Genomic DNA, 21,270 nt, shown 5'->3' on the forward strand with positions numbered 1-21,270 from the left:
TCTGTAAAAGTATAGACACTGAAAATTAAAATGTCGTGTGATGCCTCTCCTGCTCCAAGTCGACCAGTTTCACGTCCTCCCCCCTTAAACGGTGACACGTTGAAAAAGCGCGAAGCATTCTTTTACAAGGCGGCTAATGCTCCGCTGTGAGAATCACAAAGACGTTTTCGCTAGCGCGCGTGAATGAGGACTTATGGACTGCAGACAATAACGCCTGTCGTGTTTCACGCGCAGAAATTTCGTGCGCGATTACCCCATTCAGTAGCCATCAGAGCGCAGCGCACCGCGTCTTCTGCAGCCCTCGGCAGACACACGGAGAGGGCGCCGAGCGCTGATTGTTGCGTAGCCGCGATCGGCCACTCACTGCGCAGGCCTCCGCTAGGAGCGCTGCTGCACCGCCCGAGGACGAGACGCGGCAGTTGCAAGCTACGCTTCGCCGCGTGCAGTCACCGGTAGCGGTCTATCCTGTCGGACGCTGGCCCAGGTACGTACGCGTGCGAGAGCGTTGCGTGTTTCCAAATAGCATAATGTGAAATAAGCGACAGATTCTTTGAAATGTTTTTCTTTATGACTGATTAAAATTCTTTAATTTTGGACGTAATCAAATGAAAATAGTGTTGTTTAAAAAGATCTCAAAACAGTCCAGCAAGAGATTTATTGTATTTAGTGGCCTTTTTCGGTTACACAATCATCTTTAGACAGACTTATATCAACAATGACAAGGAAACATAAAGTTAGTAAATTTTTCCAGCACGTCAGTTCTGGATATTAAGCTGATGTGAAAATATTTTTATGTAAAGTATAATTCACATCTTAATAAAGATAACAGCAATATAAACTGTTTTAAACATAATTTTAACTTGTTTAGTCGGTTGTACAGCGCCTATTCTAAATTTTCTAACAACGATCTATCATACTTACCAATATTTTCGATTTTTTGATTGACTGGTTACCATACCAAAAAGAAACAGCGTGATTCAACTGTTTTTTTTTTTTTTAATATTTGATATGCGGCGTAATTTTCAATTTGATCAGTTTCACAAAAGAACAAATAACCTTTTTCAAACTTAACGAAACCGAGTTGTTTCCATTGAATTAGTTGTCCCTCTATAAGCTACTGCATTAGACAGTAATTCCATGAAGGATAGTTAGTTTAGTTGTACAACACTATAGGCCTACAACAATGGCTTGTTAGGAAATATCATACATTTAAATTAAAAACAACAGAATGATTCCATTAAATAAATGATTATGGGCGGCACAAGTCATATCAGTTTTTTCTCTCTTCGACGGATGCAACGATAAATTTCTGTATTCCCGTATCAGGAATATTATCAGCTGCCCATAGAAATAATGACACTAAACTTTAAATATGGTTATTATATCTTTAGTTAACGTAATTTTACCAAATTTGCTACGCACGCTGTATCAGTCTGCTGGATAAATAAATGACACGAAATTTTCAATTTTGAGGTAGTTTTCTTTCATAAGGTTTACTGCTATTTCCGTTAATTGAGCCGCGAGAAACGATCTTTCTCACATATTTTTTTCCTATATTTGAGGCCCTGTGGGCTAACCCTCGGCCTATAGCATGTGCTAGTAATTAAGATAGTTAATTGTTGGCGCGAGAGAATATGTTACTTAGGGAACTTGTGCGATACTTCGCGTGCGGCAGTCGTATTTTCAAAAATATCCGTCTGTATAAGCCTATGTTGCCTTTGAAACTGAAAAGAAGGTATAGATTTGATGTGTTTTTATAGGTACTTGAAAAAATGTAGCAAGTGGTTGTTTTTGGTCATTTAATGAATTCGTAAATTTAAATTTCACTAATTTGGAAACTTATTGCATGATATTTAATGAAAATAACTTACGAAATACAGCAAACTGCCGATTCTCCGAGGCAACGCAGACCTGAGAGTGCAATGGCAACCTAAAAACATGGATAGTCCAAAATACACGTTTTCCCCCAAAACTTATATTTACCGTATTTAAATCACATGCTACATGTCACACCTGAAAGTTCGCTGCATTATTTACGCGTTACTCACCGGAAATTGTGAATTAATATACAAAATTATGCTTATAACACACTTCATTTGCTTTCAGTTCACTTTCGGGAGATAGTGGTCCAGGTATTTTTATTTTTTCCTAACGGCAACTCTCATTACCGGAGAGTGAAAAGATCGGTGGTGAGACAGATTTTGCCCATTGTACTCTAATAATAGATCAACATTTTTCAGTGCGTCCTTGTACGTGATAAGTGTTTTCTCGATTATCTCGTCTCTACCGAGAAAAGTTCTGCACTATTACAGGCCAATCCGCGTCTGTTAGGCGCTCAAATCCCGGTTAACACGCATTGGCATTTAATAACTTGAGGATGCTTCTTCGTATACTCTTCACAACTAGAAATTTGTATTCTAAACGAAAATATTGCTTTTGGTTATAACACCACACTTCTGTCTTGCCGCGCGGGATTAGCCGAGCGGTGTAAGGCGCTGCAGTCTTGGACTATGCGGTTGGTCCCGGCGGAGGTTCGAGTCTTCCCTCTGGCATGGGTGTGTTTGTTTGTCCTTAGGATAATTTAGGTTAAGTAGTGTGTAAGCTTAGGGACTGATGACCTGAGCAGTTAAGTCCCATATTATTTCACACACATTTGAACATTTTCTGTCTTCCGGTTTTTTTATATATATATATTTTTTTTCAGTAGCGCCGAACTAAACACAGTTAATCAGAAGCATGCAGTACTACTTGCAAGTAGTTAACATAAGTAATAAACATGTATCACGAAACGCTATTAACTTTATTTATGATGGTATACAGTGAGTTGTTATAGTTCTTTTAGTTAAGTGTTGAAGGTAAGTTACTTTTTTTCCCCGTCTGTTTCTCGTTGCATCAGAATGCGTAATCTAGAAGCGCGTTTCATAACAGACACTCATTTTACTTCCTCGAAGGATATATGAGAAGGCCTCTTTGTTTATTTTTTATAAAACTAATACTGTATCAGCAGCGTAAGTTGGCAATATTACAGTCTGGATTATTGAAACGTAAACAACAACGCAACGTACATGAGAAGAGGAATATAACAGACAACTGAATTGTGTTCCGTTGCGAAGTCGTAAAGAGCAGCGACTGTGATATCAGTGCCAAAGGCGGCAGAAATTCATAACTTTGACTACTGGTTTCAAACTGAATATAAGCGGAAAACAACTGGGGAAAATCGCAGTAGGTTAAGGAACCTTACTTCAGTAGTATAATAAGCAATTGGTTTTATACTTTAAGGCTTATTTTTAAGCTACTGTTGATCATTGTAGCTGCTGAAACGAGAAGCGTAAAAGGGGGAATAGGGATATCGGTTACTGCAAAGGCAGATGTAAATTAATAATGCCCTCAAATAAAGATTTTATATAAAAAAGTGGAGGACGAACAGCTGTTCAAAGTTAGTTAATAATTAGTGTAATTTACATTTAACTTTTAGTTTTCATCGAACAGCTGGGACTTCTGTTTTTGTTGCAAGACATCAAGATATGGTTTTCAACAATTATTAGACGTAGTAAAAAGTTAGGAATGCCAGGGTCGATTTTACCTGGACACGTATTGCTTCTGTGACTTCCTGAGGTACAGTACTGTGGCCCAACAGTTGGATGTCAGTATGCGAATCCGATTCCCTAAAGAGACTGGCAACGAGCCAATATAAATTATACCTGCCCTTTATAATCACGCATCGGTAATTTTCCACAATTTGTTCAACTTATGGTATGTAGTTTTAGCATAACGCAGTCAAAAGTGGTATTTTAGCAATTCTGCTAACAGTGCGAATACTTTTACACCGCCTTCCTTAACAGAGAGTGACTGAGTAGTCAATTCTCAGGGTGTCGCTATTCTTTCGTAGATGTTGACTTTGATATACCGAAACATTAAATATGCGATTGTTTAATTAAACTCGCTGCTCCTGGCACAGTGTTGGTGCACAGGGAAAATCCTTGGCATCTGGTTCAAAATGGCTCTGAGCACTATGCGACTTAACTTCTGAGGTCATCAGTCGCCTATGACTTAGAACTAATTAAACCTAACTAACCTAAGGACATCACACACATCCATGTCCATGGCAGGATTCGAACCTGCGACCGAAGCGGTCGCTCGGCTCCAGATTGTAGCGCCTAGAACCGCACGGCCACTCCGGCCGGCTCTTGGCATCCGACACTAGAGTTGTATGAACATTTCCATAGCCCTCTAGCGCTTACTAAACAAATCAAGGACTCAATAGGCCGCTCTTCTTCGTATCTTCTGTATCTCCTTTTTTATGTTACATGATAAGGGCCCAATCTAACGAAAAATATTCAATAATCGCCCGAACAAGTGCTTTATAACCTTCTTTCGTATATATGCTCTGTGAATGAAACTCAGCGTAGCATTCCCTCTGACTTAATGTATGCTTCTATTCCACTTTAGATCACTCCTGACGACTACTCTGCTACACAGGCTGTTTAAAACAAGTGTCACATATTCCTTGAGGAGGTGATTTTGGCCAAAACGTTAAGTTCCTGTAATAGTATGTCCACAAACGAATACCTGTTGAGATTTCGGCGAAGCTGTTCTCTCATTCACATCTTATGCTGAACTAGACATTATAAGCAGTGTTGCCTGTGCTTACCACTTATCTTGACACATCCTTCAGCCATTCTTCGCAGCGAATCACACTGTCTTTCGAAAATACCTGGTTCATAAAACGGTTCAAATGGCTCTGAGCACTATGGGACTTAACTTCTGAGGTCATCAGTCCCCTAGAACTTAGAACTACTTAAACCTAATTAACCTAAGGACATCACACAATCCATGCCCGAGGCAGAATTCGAAGGTGCGACCGTAGCGGTCGCGCGGTTCCAGACGGTAGCGTCTAGAACCGCTCGGCTACTCCGGCCGGCCATACCTGGTTCCATTCGGATTGCATCACATGCGTTGGATCACACCATCCTGTAACGTATGCCGCTGTCGATGGGCTGGGCACATACTGAAGCCTTTTAAATGTGCCCATAGCCGTAACACCATCAGAATCAGGTCCGGTGAACTGGGAGGGCACGCCTCCGGACGTCCTCGACCAATCTACCGATCACAAAACGTTGCAGTGACGTACTGTTGCACGACTGGTAGAAAATGGTGTGGCGCCCCGCCGTCCATAAATCACAGTCTCTCTGCAAATGTAACATTGTCCAGTGCTGCTGGTAGATTATCGTGCATAAATCAATGATACACAGCACCCGTTAATCTGCTTGGTAAACTGGATCCACCTATGAGGGTCAGAAACAATTCCTGCCCAATCATTGATACTGAAACGATCTTGATGATTCACCTCCATGATTGCTCGAGGATTTGGATCTGCTCACACGTGCATATTCTGTCAATTTACTATGCCATTTTTTGCGACGGCCCACACCTCTCAATACTACGCATTATCGTCACGAGCAAAACTGTCCATATATCAACAGATATTGTTTCCGTAGACGTAATTACAGGATTTTTTCTTTTAGTTCTGACGCAACTACCTCCCGTACGAATATGCAGCACTTTATTTAAGCAACCTATACTTACGGTTAGTAGTCTCCACTAATTTATCGCCAATAGTGTAACATCTTCAGTCATTTTATTTTTTCTTCGTTTGAAGAAACTGTCGACTGTTGAACAAATGAGGGAGCCAGTAAATATCTCATAAGCCCGCCCGCTTGGCCGTGCGGTCTTAATGCACGGCTTTCCGGGCGGGAAGGAGCGCCTGGTCCCCGGCACGAATCCGCCCGGCGGATTTGTGTCGAGGTCCGGTGAACTGGCCAGTTTGTGGATGGTTTTTAGGCGGTTTTCCATCTGCCTCAACGAATGCGGGCTGGTTCCCCTTATTCCACCTCAGTTACACTATGTCGGCGAGTGCTGCACAAACAAGTTCTCCACGATCGCGTACACCACCATTACTCTACCACGCAAACATAGGGGTTACACTCGTCTGGTGTGAGACGTTCCCTGGGGGGTCCACCGGGGGCCGAACCGCACAATAACCCTGGGTTCGGTGTGGGGCGGCGACGGGGGTGAAGTGGACTGCGGTAGTCGTCGTGGGGTTGTGGACCACTGCGGCTGCGGCGGGAACGGAGCCTCTCCGTCGTTTCTAGGTCCCCGGTTAACATACAATACAATACAAATATCTCATAATACGACTCGAATCTTTCCCATGGTCTTAAAAGTTTTGAACTTACAGTGGCCACTTCTGTAGAAAGTTTCACTGCAGACATAGAGATTATTCGTTTCTGTTTTTTCATTATGTAGTTACTTTTAAATTTAGTCGTTCCATTTTAAAACTAGTTTTTGCACTATTTCAGCGAACGAAATGTTCCAGAGCAATAGTCATCCAGAAAGAGACATTCATCCATTCCTGCGTAATCATCCTTTGCTAGATAAAGGCCTGTACTACACATATCCATGCATAACGGACTTCCGATATACGCATCCCTATTGCTTCTCCATGTTCTCCAATTTCGTGTACCCACCTTTCCATCAGATCGCCATCTCTTGTTATTCTTGGAAAATAGTAAAGAAATTCCTCAATCCATCCAACATTCATTGACTTGGCTATATGTCCGCCGAACTCTTTTTAATTTTCGGTACGATCTTAATTCTAGGTTTAGCGAGCGCAGTTATTTGCTTGCAGGGGAACTGCGGTCGTTAGAAATTAAAATTGTAGAGCTGCCACAAGTCGCACATAATTTTTTCTTTATTTTTCATGTTTCACACGACTTTCGCGAGCTTCTTTAGAAATTACCTGGCCGAGGGCCACTCGTTACATACATACACAGCCTGATATTTGTAACGAGTGGCTCTCGGCACGTAATTTCTGAATTTGCTCGCGATGGTCGAGCGAAACATGTAAAATAAAGAAAAAGTTACACGTAGTTATATGTGATTCTACATATCTACATATATATTCCGCTAACCACCAAGCGGTGTGTGGCGGAGGGCACAATTCGCGCCAAAGTCAGATTTCCCCTGTCTGTTCCACTCGCGGATGGCACGAGGTAAAAACGACTGTCTGAACGCCTCAGTACGAGCTCTAATTTCCCTTATCATTGAATGGTGATCATTGTGCGATTTGAAAGTTGGTGGTAATAATACATGTTCTACATCCTCGGCTAATATCGGATTTCGGAATTTAGTGAGCAGCCCCTTCCGTTCAGCGCGTCGGCTATCTGCAAGTGTGTCCCACTTCAAACTTTCTATGAGATTTGTAACGCTCTCGCGATGGCTAAATATACCAGTCACGAATCTTGCCGGTCTTCTTTGGTGGACCTTTTCAATCTCTTGAATCAGACACAACTGGTAAGGGTCCCATACAGGTGAACAATACTCTAAAACTGGATGAACTAACGTATTGTAAGCAATTTCCTTTGTTGAAGGACTGCATCGCTTCAGGATTCTACCAATAAGCCGCATTCTAGAGTTCGCCTTTTCTTTTACTTGTGTAATCTGATCATTCCATTTGAGATCATTTCGAATAGTCACACTCAGATAGTTGATGGATGTTACCGCTTCCAAAGACTGGGCATTTGTTTTGTACTCATACAATAATGGGGATTTTCGCCTTTCTGTACGCACTAGGTTACACTTACTGACGTGATGACAGGGTGTTGTGTGCTGTCCTTAGGTTAGTTAGGTTTAAGTAGTTCTAAGTTCTAGGGGACTGATGACCATAGATGTTAAGTCCCATAGTGCTCAGAGCCATTTGAACCATTTTTGAACACTTACTGATATTGAGAGATAACTGCCAGTCATTACACGATGCATTTATTTTCTCCAAATCCTCATTGATTTGTTCACAATTTTCGTGTGATACTACTTTCCTGTAGACTACAGCATCATCGGCAAACAGTCTAATGCCGCTGTCAATACCATCAACCAGAATGTTTATGTAATCGTAAAAAGCAGCGTACCTATTACGCTGCCCTGAAGCATTCAGGGCTATCCGTTTGTTTTCTTCTCTCTTCCAGAAATTCCCGGAGTATCTGGCCATTGGTTTCCGTGTACCCTCACTTGTCAATGGGACTCGCGTAGAAGTTTCCTGTCTTACTGCCTTATCAAAAACTGCCAATACAAGCTGATTTTAAACTTGTTTTTTGCGAAACACGGGAAGCTCAGTTCTGAAAAATATAAATTTAGCAATGTCTTCCTACATTATGTTCAGCTGTCGTAAATGCAAGAACTCTTCAGGTCCTTCTCTGGTTTCATTGTTAATTTGTGCTATTATTTTTGGTACACTGATTTGTATACTACTTTAGTGCTGATGCAACAATCTGCAAGCTCACTTTCAAACTGTGATCAGTACTCTATGCGATCAAAAGTATCCCGACACCTACCAATGTGAGGAGCGTCCACCATTCACCTCTATGACGACATTAACTCCTCTGGGGACACTTTCAATGAGGTGTCTCAAAGTGTGAGAGGAATGGCAGCCCCTTCCTTAACAGGCAAAACCAGAGACAGTAGTGGTGTCGGACGCCGGGGTCTGGTGCAAGTCGACGTTCCAACTAATCCCACAGTTGTTCCACTGGGTTCAGGTCCGTATCAGGAATGTTACTGTCCACGAAAGATTGCCTCACAAATACTGTACTGTGACACGGTGCATTGTCTTGCTGATACATTAAATCTCTTCCTCTGCTGCAAGCAGTACACAGTGCTCTAAACTGTGTTCATATCCTTCTGAATTTAGGGTTATTTTAAGCGCTGTAGGGCGTACACACCCATCCACGAAAATAACCCCATACTGTAACACCAACTCCTCCCCATTTGGTTGTTGGCTATACACTTGATGAGAGCTAATGTTCTGCATGCATTCCGCAAACACAAACCCTTACATCTGATTGCTACAGGTATAGCGTGGTTCATCATTTCGTATTCCACCTCGAAGGCGGCCCGTGAGTCTGCTCCTGTAAACTGAAGGGTAGACCGAATATAGGAAGTGAGTAGGAGCAGGAAAAGGTGAAATGCTTCGGTACTGGGTATAGGTTATAGCTCTTTTACTGGTTTATGAACATATACAACTGATAATATTACTTAACTTTGCGTATAGATGAGCATGTACGTGCGAAGCCGTACGTGTATCAAAGCTAACAGCTACTAGAAATTACGAAGGCAAATCGGTGGTGGCTCGCCCACTATGAAATAGAAACAATGTTGCTTGGTCGTCTGCTCGGCATCAGATGGGCTGAATATGGAGCGGCGCTCGTAGAGCTGCACAGCGCCGGCTAGAGGGCGCTGTCGTCGGTGTCGGTGTCGTAGTGCCAATCTAAGAACGTGTACCTACGCCATGGCATCGTAGCTATCGATACCACACATCACAACAAACCACTGGTTTCCAGTCATCCGCTGTACAGTGGCGATGGTCTGTAACCACCTCGAGCATCGTTCAGCGCTGACTCCAGAAATGTGTGGCCTTTGACGAGTTACTCGACCACTGTGCCCCATTGTTTTTAACTACCCACGCACGGTCATGGTGCTAGATGGACTGCTGTTAGCATTTTGGAGCTCACAAATGAGTCCTTCAGCTCATCTAATGCTATTGTTTTCAACTACCACCCGCAAAGCTCGATGTACCCTGTACGTCAGTACCAGAGGTGTGTCAGGTCTTCGTTTAGCTATAGTTATTGATTCACCTTTCCACCTCACAGTCACATAAGTAACAGTCAGGGTTGCCATAATCCAAGAACGAAAAGCAAGGACAAAATTCGATGATTATAAAGATGCGATTCAAACACGGACCGATATGTTGTGCAAGTGACCATTGGTTTGCATTTCAGTTGAATCTTCATCATTACTTTACAGTGGTAATTATGAAGCTGTGGTTGAAACCTGGAATCACACAATGTCCTTTCACCTTTCTGCACGTCAGCCAAATCTTCGTAATTACCATAATTCAAACAGTACTTCTGTCAGCAAAGAAGTTGTAAGTAACAAGGAAAATTAATGCAAGCATTAATGGTGTCTGTTTAAGGAGTGGTCAATGATGAAGAAAATTAATTGCAATTGACATTAAATAACTTTTCAGTTAAAGCACTGAGCTCAAATCATTAACATGTGCCCGCATCTCGTGGTCGTGCGGTAGCGTTCTCGCTTCCCACTCCCGGGTTCGATTCCCGGCGGGGTCAGGGATTTTCTCTGCCTCGTGATGGCTGGGTGTTGTGTGCTGTCCTTAGGTTAGTTAGGTTTAAGTAGTTCTAAGTTCTAGGGGTCTGATGACCATAGATGTTAAGTCCCATAGTGCTCAGAGCCATTTGAACCATTAACATGTAAACAGCCATGTTGCTACAATTGATATATGTCTTTCACTTTATGCTTTAAACTTGTCATATTTCTGTGAGCCCTGGACAGAAGAAAGAAAGTCGCTCCGATTCTGAATTAGTCTATGAAAATATGTACAATTTATGTTTTTCATGTTATATTGGATTTGGAGAATTGCATTGACTGATGCTTTTTTACCCTGTTTCTTTCTTCTGTCCATTGTGCATACACAAGGGAAAACACTATCTCTACATTGGCATTATGCTCTGGAATGGAGACATAGTGCTCCACAACAGCAAGCAGTTCTGAATACTGCTCTTTAGAAACACAATCCTCAAAAAATTTAACGCATTTTTTATGAGGCATCATCTCCAAATTCTGGTTATCTTCCTGTGTAAGAAAACATTTCAGTTTCAGTTATCATAAAGATTCTGAAGTGACACGGAATATCAGCACAGGTTTCAACGGCTATCGTTAAGTCTGCAGAAGTTATGAAACACTTGATCAGTGGGCAATGGCAAAACTTGCGTAAAATTTTTTTTTTACTTACTAGCCACTTTTTTCGCGGACATTTTCCTCTTCCTCCAGGGCAGCCGTCTTCGAGCATAAAAATCGGACTGTCAGCGAAATCCGCGACGTATGGTAACACAACTAACAATCGATTCGGGCAGCTTTAGACGGGCTGGCCGGCCAGAGTGGCCGAGCGGTTCTAGGCGCTACAGTCTGGAACCGAGCGACCTCTACGGTCGCAGGTTCGAATCCTGCCTCGGGCATGGATGTGTGTGATGTCCTTAGGTTAGTTAGGTTTACGTAGTTCTAAGTTCTAGGGGACTGATGACCTCAGTGACCGTAGTGCTCAGAGCCATTTGAACCATTTAGACGGGCTGAAATGTCCCTGGCTGAACTCTTGCTCAGGTGACATCCAATGACTAGTCCACGTTCGAAGTCCGTGAGCTCTCGTGATCGACGTGTTGTAGTGTTACTGCTTGCCAGCCGGAGTGGCTGAGCGGTTCTAGGCGCTTCAGTCTGGAGCCGCGCGACCGCTACGGTCGCAGGTTCGAGTCCTGCCTCGGGCATGGGTGTGTGTGATGTCCCTACGTTAGTTAGGCCGGCCGCGGTTGTCTAGCGGTTCTAGGCGCTCAGCCCGGAACCGCGCGACTGCTACGGTCGCAGGCTCGAATCCTGCCTCGGGCATGGATGTGTGTTATGTCCGTAGGTTAGTTAGGTTTAAGTAGTTCTAAGTTCTAGGGGACTGATGATCACAGATGTTAAGTCCCATAGTGCTCAGAGCCATTTTTAGTTAGGTTTAAGTAGTTCTAAGTTCTAGGGGACTGATGACCTCAGATGTTAAGTCCCATAGTGCTCAGAGCCATTTGAACCATTTGTTACTGCTTCTGTACTGACAGCAAATATTCCCTGCCTCTTTTTGTACCAGCGGGTCCGCTTCTCATCATATGTGGGGGTCGATTCCGCATTACACAAGGGTTTCCGGATACTTTGATCAGATAATTTGTTTCTATTCGTTACTGAAGTTCGTCTGCAGAAGAGGCAAACACTATAATGTCATCAGCAGAGCAAAGGTGGCGGAAGTACGAACAAGAGCAAAATACTCCTCAGCTTTTGAAGTTTTCAGTTCTTTCAAATTCAGTTCTTTGCCGTTAATAAGATTAGTTACGGTGATACAGAATCTTCATACTTGACTTCTCTTTCTGTTGTGGATTTCTTATTATCCTGATGAACTCGAGAGGAAGCTGTTGCACTGTCGAGTGTATTCTCCATTGTGCTGAATCAAAGAATCATTTGTAGAGGACTATCGGCACCGGTTTTATTGCAATAGAGTCATAAACTTTCTCGTCCGTGTATTGCAGACGTGAACGTTTGGGGAAGACAACAGAAATAACTCGCGTCAATAACTGACAGCTCTGATAGTCACACCAACATTTGTTCACCGTTTCTCCTCTAAAGAAAATATGCGTCTGTGTTTAACTTCTTTCTCGAGAAAGTCCAGATTATTTTGTTGGCAGTAATCTCTGCTGCGACCTTGGCCGCGCTTCCCGGTTAACTGTCTCCGGACTGAATCCATTATACAGCAGCGGCTCGCGTAGCGCCCGCATATCGCGTTCTCTCTCGTGTAAACAACGCGTCGCTCTCTATTCACTTGTATTTCGGGGCGCGTAAAGAGCCCTCGAGATACATTTCCAGTTCTCCCTTCGGCTGCGGAGTTCAGTTTACCATTATCGAGCGTTTTTTCAGTGACGTCGTGTTGCGCTTTCCTGCCATAAGTAACCTTCAAGAATTTAGTTACACATTATCGTAGCAGGTCAAGTAACTTTTATTGAACGCAGCACTACGCTTCATATTACGAAGATATATGACACTATTTTACCACATACTCACCAAATCCCTGTACACAACGGTCGGAACGTTCTAGAAATACTTCAGTACTTTGGCGGTGGAAATTCGCTCCTTCATCACGAAGCACTTTGGCAACCGCTGTGTAACCTCATCGTCCGAAGATCTCTCTCTCTCTCTCTCTCTCTCTCTCTCTCTCTCTCTCTCTTTCCCCTCTCCCCTCGCTACCCCTTTCCCCAGATGTTCTTTCATATATGATGTACGAGGCTAACAAGAGGAGGCCACAACGTTTGGAACGCGGATTTACTGCAAACTTCGTACACTCGTAGCACCCCATGAGGACAACATAATGTGTGAGCAGTAGCGCATACTTCTCAAGCGTTATTGAGAAAATCGCCAGATAGTTTCGGTCGTCGAATATATATATATATATATATATATATATATATATATAATTATTAGTCGTAAAGCTCCCAACATGGAAGACGCTAAGTAAAGATGGTTCACTTCTGGGCCTTCTTATTCTTCTTGTTTGCCCACCAGGTCTTCATTCTTTGCGAGAATTCAGCTTTTCTTTCTTCGCTCCATTTTGTTCCAGTTCTCGGCGCTTTTGTCTCTGGTTTGACCTCCCATTTGTCAACTTTAAGTTTGAAATTGTTTCTTTTGTTCATGTCTTCAGTAATAATGTTGGCTAATTCCAGATCTTTCTTTACATTTTTGATCCATTCTCCTCCATTAACAAGGGATGCTACGTATCTTACTATTTTTTTTGTAAGTCTGTGATCGGGAAGTCTCATTATGTGGCCATAGAATTTTAGACGCCTCTTCCTCATGTCTATCTCTATGTTAGAATATTCTTCAATTTTAGGATTTTTTTGTAATCTATACCCCTCTTTGGTCCATCTTGGTCCCAGAATTTTCCTAATGATTTTCCTTTCCTCTTTCTTCAGGTTTTCCATATCTGTTTTCCTTTTAAGTGTCAAGGTTTCGCTGGCATATAGCATTATTGGTTTAATTACCGACTTATAATGTTTAATTTTTGTATTTATAGATAGACATTTTTTATTGTAAATGTTTTGGACCAGCCCTAGACCCCTACGAGCTTTTAATATTCTTTCTTGTTGTGAGTATTTTTCAGAAATTATCTCTCCTAAATATTTAAAGTATGGTACCCTCTTAATTTCTCCATATTTGGTTTGTAACTTAGAAATTTCTAGATTTGTTGTTGTAAACACCGTTTTCTCAAAAGATATTTGTAGGCCAACTTTTCCTGCACACTCTTTTAAGGTTTCTATCTGTTTGACTGCCATTTCACTAGAATCTGCCATTATTGCAAGATCGTCTGCGTAGGCTAAGTAGGGGATTTGTAGGTCATCTCTTTTGGTTCCCAGTGATATTGGTTTCCAGTACTTTTCTTTTTTGAGTTCTTTTTCCCATTCTGCCATGACTCTATCCAGAACTAAGTTAAATAACAGAGGTGATAATCCATCACCTTGTCTAACCCCAGTTTTTATCTCAAATGATTTTGAAAGTTTTCCCATGAATTTCACTTTGCATTTTGTATTTGTTAATGTCTGCTCTATGATGTTCCGTGTCTTCTTATCCAGTCCTTGTTCTTCAAGAATTGTATATATATGACCACTTTAAGCAAGAAGCGGCTAGAGCCAAGTGGCGCCGGCACGGTAGCTCATGGTGTTCGGTCAGAGCGTTAGCTACCCTATATAATAAAAAAAACTGAGTGAACGATCATCGACCGAACTGAACGGGTGTCATCGGACGTCCGTCCTGAACAAACTCAGCGAACTATATAGAACAAAATGTTTTTTGTTTAAAAAAAAAACTGTTTGGCGTTCAAGCCGCTGGATCGCTGGATCGAGTTCCGTTCGTCAGTTTTTTTTTTATTTTCAACACAATCATTTTCTTTATTATTTATATTGCAATTGATATTTTTTTTTGTCATCAGTCTACTGACTGGTTTGATGGGGCCCGCCACGAATTCCTTTCCTGTGCTAACCTCTTCATCTCAGAGTAGCACTTGCAACCTACGTCCTCAATTATTTGCTTGACGTATTCCAATCTCTGTCTTCCTCTACAGTTCTTGCCCTCTATAGCTCCCTCTAGTACCATGGAACTCATTCCCTCATGTCTTAGCAGATGTCCTATCATCCTGTACCTTCTCCTTATCAGTGTTTTCCACACATTCCTTTCCTCTCAGATTCTGCGTAGAACCTCCTCATTCCTTACCTTATCAGTCCACCAAATTTTCAACATTCGTCTATAGCACCACATCTCAAATGCTTCGATTCTCTTCTATTCCGGTTTTCCCACAGTCCATGTTTCACTACCTATGCTGTACTCCAGACGTACATCCTCAGAAATTTCTTCCTCAAATTAAGGCCGGTATTTGATATTAATAGACTTATCTTGGCCAGAAATGCCTTTTTTGCCATAGCGAGTCTGCTTTTGATGTCCTCCTTGCTCCGTCCGTCATTGGTTATTTTACTGCCTAGGTAACAGAATTCCTTAACTTCATTGACTTCGTGACCATCAATCCTGATGTTAAGTTTCTCGCTGTTCTCATTTCTACTACTTCTCATTACCATCGTCTTTCTCCGATTTACTCTCAAACCATACTGTGTACTCATTAGACTGTTCATTCCGTTCAGCAGATCATTTAATTCTTCTTCACTTTCACTCAGGATAGCAATGTCATCAGCGAATCGTATCATTGATATCCTTTCACCTTATATTTTAATTCCACTCCTGAACCTTTCTTTTATTTCCATCATTGCTTCCTCGATGTAGAGATTGAAGAGTAGGGGCGAAAGGCTACAGCCTTGTCTTACACCCTTCTTAATACGAGCACTTCGTTCTTGATCGTCCACTCTTATTATTCCCTCTTGGTTGTTGTACATATTGTATATGACCCGTCTCTCCCTATAGCTTACCCCTACTTCTTTCAGAATCTCGAACAGCTTGCACCATTTTATATTGTCGAACGCTTTTTCCAGGTCGACAAATCCTATGAAAGTGTCTTGATTTTTCTTTAGCCTTGCTTCCACTATTAGCACTAACGTCAGAATTGCCTCTCTCGTCCCTTTACTTTTCCTAAAGCCAAACTGATCGTCACCTAGCGCATTCTCAATTTTCTTTTCCATTCTTCTGTATATTATTCTTGTAATCAACTTCGATGCATGAGCTGTTAAGCTGATTGTGGGATAATTCTCGCACTTGTCAGCTCTTGCCGTCTTCGGAATTGTGTGGATGATATAATGGGGAAAATACGTGTAATCGGATGAACTTTTATTAAATTTACAATGTTATTTGGCAGTGTACTAATTTTTACTATCAAAAATAATGTAATATTCATAACTATCGACTAGTAAACGACCAAACGCATTAAGTGATACTGAAAATACTCGATCCAGCGATCCAGCGTCTTGAACGCCAACCCCTTTTTTTTAAATAAAATAAAAAAAAATTGTTCTGTATTGTTCAGGGCGGACGTACGATGACACCCGTTCAGTTCGTTCGATGATCGTTCGCTCAGTTTTTTTATTATAAAGGGTAGCTAACGCTCTTTTTTTTTTTTTTTGATCGTTGGTTTTGGTCGTTGCGGACGTCACTATGACATCCGTTCAAGTTCGTTTGATGATCCTTCCACTCAGTTTTGACGCTCTGACCGAAGACGCTGAGCTACCGTGCCGGCGCCATTCCGTTGCAGCCGCTTCATGGTTAAAATGGGCACGCACACACACACACACACACACACACACACACACACACACACACACACACACACATATATATATATATATATATATATATATATATTTAACGACCGAAATTATCTTGCGATTTTCTCAGTAACGCTTGAGAAGTACGCGCTACTGCTTACACATTTTGTTGTCCTCATGGGATACTACGAGTGTAGGAAGTTTACAGTGAATCCGCGTTCCAAACGTCGTGGCCTCCCCTTGTAAGTCAGTTATTATCCAGAACTTAGTTATATTTTTGTCTCAATTATTATCCAGAATTTAGTTATATTTTTGTTTATTTCGGTAGTTTTACGTCGATGGCCCATGCTTTGTTTATTTGTTGTTATATATTTGCAATTTTCGAGCTGCTAGGTTAGTTTCGTTATCGCTGTCGTGCTGTTAATCATGGCTGTTCCGCTGTCTATTTGCACCAAAGAAGAGCAACGTTCAGTGACCCTTGTTTTTTTTTTGTGGTCGGAAGACTATCAGGGGCCGAAATTCATCGAAGACTTTCGGTACAGGGCGGGAACAGTGTTTTACCACAACGGAGTGTCTACGAATGGATTGAAAAAATTGCGAAATGGGCGCACAGGTGTTACGCACGATGAAGGAGCCGGACGACAGCTTACTGCTACAATTGAAGAAACCATTGAGCGTTCACGTAAAATTAGACAGACGATTAACTATTGACGAAGTGGCTCATCGTCTGCAAATTATTCATGGTTTTGCCTACGAAATCATCCACAACAGACTTTGGTTTCTTAAAGTTTGTGCAAGATGGGTCCCAAAACGATTCACATAGTTGCATAGACCTAAAGAAACGCGCTTGGACGTCTGCAAAAAACATTTGCGTCGCTATAGTAGCGAAGGGGACAACTTCTTAGATGGGGTCATTACTGGTGACGAAACATGGATCCATCTTTACGAACCAGAGAGTAAACGGCAGAATATGGAATGGAAACATCCAAATTCGCCGTGCAAGAAAAAATTCAAGACCCAACCGTCCGCAGGAAAACTGATGCTTACAGTTTTTTGGGACGCACAAGGTCCAGTACGGGAACATTATGAGGAAAGGGGCACAACAATAAAAGAATGTACGTCACAGCGAGATGCTTACTGCCAGGCTAAAGCCTGCAATTCGAAGCAAACACCGAGGATTGCTGTCAAAAGGAGTTGTGTTGTTGCACGACAACGCCCGTCCGCATACTGCTGTCCACACTGGTGAAACGCTCCAGCAACTCAAATTTGAAGTACTGGATCATCCATACAGTTCCGATCTTGCGTCTTCTATCACTTGTTTGGTCCACTCAAACAGGCATTAAGCGGCCGTCGATTTGCCTCGGACGAAGCAGTGAAAGAAGCGGTGCATTCCTGGCTCGCAGCTCAGCCGAGAACCTTCTTTTATGAGGGCATCAGGTAGCTTGCACAACGATGGACCAAGTGCATTGAAACGCAAGGAGACTATGATGTTCTTGTAAGTTTAATATTTGATTACAATAAAATTTTATAACTACTTTGCGGATAATAATAGAATTACCCTCGTATATCTACACGATTACTTAGCAATTGGCAACTGAATGAGTGTCAGAGGGTTCATGGAACCACCTTCAAGCTATTTCTCTACTATTCCACTCTCGAACAGCACGCGGGGAAAACGAATGCTTAAATCTTTCCGTGCGAGCTCTGATTTCTCTTATTTTATTATGACGATCATCCCTCCATATATAGATGGGCGCCAAAAAAAAAAGTATTTTCACATTCTGAGGAGAAAGTTGGTGACTGCTATTTAACGAGAACATCCTGCTGCAATTGGAAACACCATTGTTTCAATGATTGCGACCTCAGTTTTCTTATCATATCCGCGGCACTCTCTCCTCCATTCCGCGATAATACTAAAACGAGCTGCCATTCCTTGAACTTTTTCGGTGTTCTCCGTCAGTCCCCCTCTGATGTGGATCCAACACCGCACAGCAATACTCCAGAAGAGGGTGGACAAGCGCAGTGTAAGAAGTCGCGTTAGCACACCTATTGCATTTTCTAAGTGTTCTGCCTAAAAATTTGGTTTGCTTCACCCACAACATTATCTATCTGATCGTTCCAGTTTAAGTTATTAATAATTGTAATCCTAAGTATTAACAAGGGGAGGCCACGATGTTGGGATCATAGATTTATTTCAAACTTTGTACACCTTTAGTAGGCCACTGAAACTACGTGATGTGCAATTAGTAAGGTGCACTACTCTGGCAATTCCGAGAAAATCGCAAGAGAAGTTTTACGCGTCTGTTATGAGTCTTATGTATCTGTGCGTAGGTGCCCGACGTTAGAGTTCAAGGTCAAGTGATTAGCGTTCGAGCTTCCTAAGACGAAAGTGTATGAGGTGACGGTTCGACTCCCGCTCATACTTGATTATAAATCTTTTTTTTCATAGCTGGTTATGTTATTTAATTTATATGACATTTGAGAGGTAATATAATGAAAAAAAACGACGTGTATTTGCCTGAAGTATTTGCATGGGAGTTTCAATTTATTTTTTCCACGTCTGTATGACAGATACCATCCTGCAAAGTGTAATGTTGAGAGCACATCGGATGAGTAATTGTACATTACACTTGTGGTCTGACAAATTGTCACTTGCATCAAGATTTATCGAAGCTTGACTTGGGCTTTCCAAACCTGTTCCTCGTCCTTGAAAATTTAACTACGAATAGTAAATATTAAAATATCATACGAAATTCACTACAACTTTATGAAAATGCACGTGTTTTTTTTCTCATTGTATCAGCTCTCAAACGTCATATAAATTAAATAATGTGACCAGTGGCGAAAAATTTTACGATGAATATCCACAGGATTCGAACCGTCTGCTCGTCCACTACCCTCTTGCTACACCCGAATGCTAACCACATGAGCACAATGACTTCCTGATGCCGGCACCTTCGCATAGACACATCAGTTACATTACAGACGCGTAAAACTTCTCTTGCGGTTTTCTCGGAATTGGCAGGGTAATGCGCCTCACTAGTTGCACATTATGTGGATTCAATGGCGTACTAAAGGTGTACAAAGTTAGAAATAAATCCGTGATCCCAACGCCATGGCCTCCCCTAGTTAGTCCATGGCCTCCCCTAGTTAGTTGAATTTAAAACATTTAAATTTGTGTGATTTATCGTGTAATCCAAGTTTAGCGGATTCCATTCAGTACTCATATGGATGACTTCATATTTTCATTATTTTGAGTCAGTTGCCACTTTTTTCACAGTACAGGTATCTTGTCTAAATCTTTATGCAATTTCCTTTGATCACCTGAAGACTTTATAAGATAATAAACGACAGCATCATCCGCAAACAATCGAAGAGGGCTGCTTAGGTTGTCACCTGAATCATTTATGATCAGGAACAGCAGTGGGCCTTCCTTGGGGAACGCCCGATATTATTTCTGTTCTCGATGACTTTCTCTCAGTTACTGCAAACTGTAACCTTCCTGGCAGAAAATGAGGAATCCAGTCACACAGCCGGGACGGTACTCCACAGGCAGTTTAATTAGAAGTCGGTGTGCGAAGCAGTGTCAAAAGCCTTCTAGAAACCTAAAAATATGGAATCAATTTGACATCCCCCGTCGATGCCGAAAAGATGGAAATCGCAGGGTGCAAGATCTGAACCTTACGGCGGATACTTGCAAACCTCCCATCGGAAACATTGGGCGCGCCTTGTGGCATGTTGCTTTGTCGTGGAAGAGAACAACGGCCTTATTTCATTTTTCCACGCCTCCTATTTATGGCATTGCGCAGTGGTGTCCTTGTTGCACTGTACGAATCGGCGTTAATGGTAGTGCCCTTTGCCGTAGACTCTTTGTACACAACTCCTTCACAGCCGAAGAAAGTTGTGTCCACGACCTTCCCTGCTCATGGGGCAACTTTGCATTTGTTCCGCGGAGGTGGGGAGATGTGTCCTTATTCCACAGACGCTCTTGTTGCAGATGTGAAATCATGGATCCGTGTCTCATCGTCAGTAATCTTGTGGGCTGAGGAAATCATTGCCTTCCACGGAAGGAAGTCCAGAGACGCCATAAGCCTTGCGCATTTGTGTGCTGTAGACAGTGATCGCGGACCATAGTACCAGGAGAGCTTCCGGAACGGCAGGCGATCGCGATGTAGTGAGCACTTCCTATTGTTATACGTTTCTGCTGAGAAATGTTCTACATAATCACTCAGTGATTACCGCGAATCAGTTTCTCGATTGCCTAGACTTTGGCCGATGTCGATGGTCTTCCTTCCTGATCAGCATCACACCTGTCGAAGTGACCATGATACAATTGTTTGTATCGTTTTTCTCTACAGGTGGACGCAGTATTGCATTTGATCCACATAAGGGCAGAATTTCACGGCAAATCTGTTTTGAATTTAGATCTTTTCCGCACAAGAATCGTACTATCACGCGTGCTTCAATTTCTGCACTATTTCTTTCCCACACTAGAATTAACCCATTATCCGTAACTCGCAGAGCTCTCTGCAGGAAACCCGCAACATTAATTCCTTTTCTTCTGACAATGCGCCATTCATGTTGCACAGTGGTCTTAGCTTGCAACGACACATATAGCTTACTTTCTGAAATCCCTGCGGATTTAGATCTCTAATATCGGAGAGTTGTTTTATATGTAATCTTCACCTCTCATCATCCGTGCTAGGAAAACGTGCTGAGACAGTCAGCAAGTTGTTGGATGATCTTCTACATCTACAGCTACAGCATGGTGCATGGCGGAGGGCACCTTGTACCACTATTATTCGTTTCTTTTCCTGTCTCACTCGCAATTGGAGCGAAGAAAAAGCGACAGCCTATATGCCTCCGTGTGAGC

At 42.2% G+C, this 21,270-nt stretch overlaps 1 long non-coding RNA gene across 1 annotated transcript in view; it reads left to right on the forward strand.

Annotated features, from left to right (window-relative positions):
- Positions 1 to 437: 437 nt before the first annotated feature.
- LOC124790092 overlaps positions 438 to 21,270 on the forward strand; it is a 518,638-nt gene continuing 497,805 nt past the window's right edge. The window contains exon 1 of the long non-coding RNA XR_007016218.1: positions 438 to 484. This is a non-coding gene — a long non-coding RNA (uncharacterized LOC124790092). The remainder of the gene's footprint in view (positions 485 to 21,270) is intronic.

This window comes from Schistocerca piceifrons, chromosome 3 (assembly GCF_021461385.2).
Source record: "Schistocerca piceifrons isolate TAMUIC-IGC-003096 chromosome 3, iqSchPice1.1, whole genome shotgun sequence".
Taxonomy (NCBI): domain Eukaryota; kingdom Metazoa; phylum Arthropoda; class Insecta; order Orthoptera; family Acrididae; genus Schistocerca; species Schistocerca piceifrons.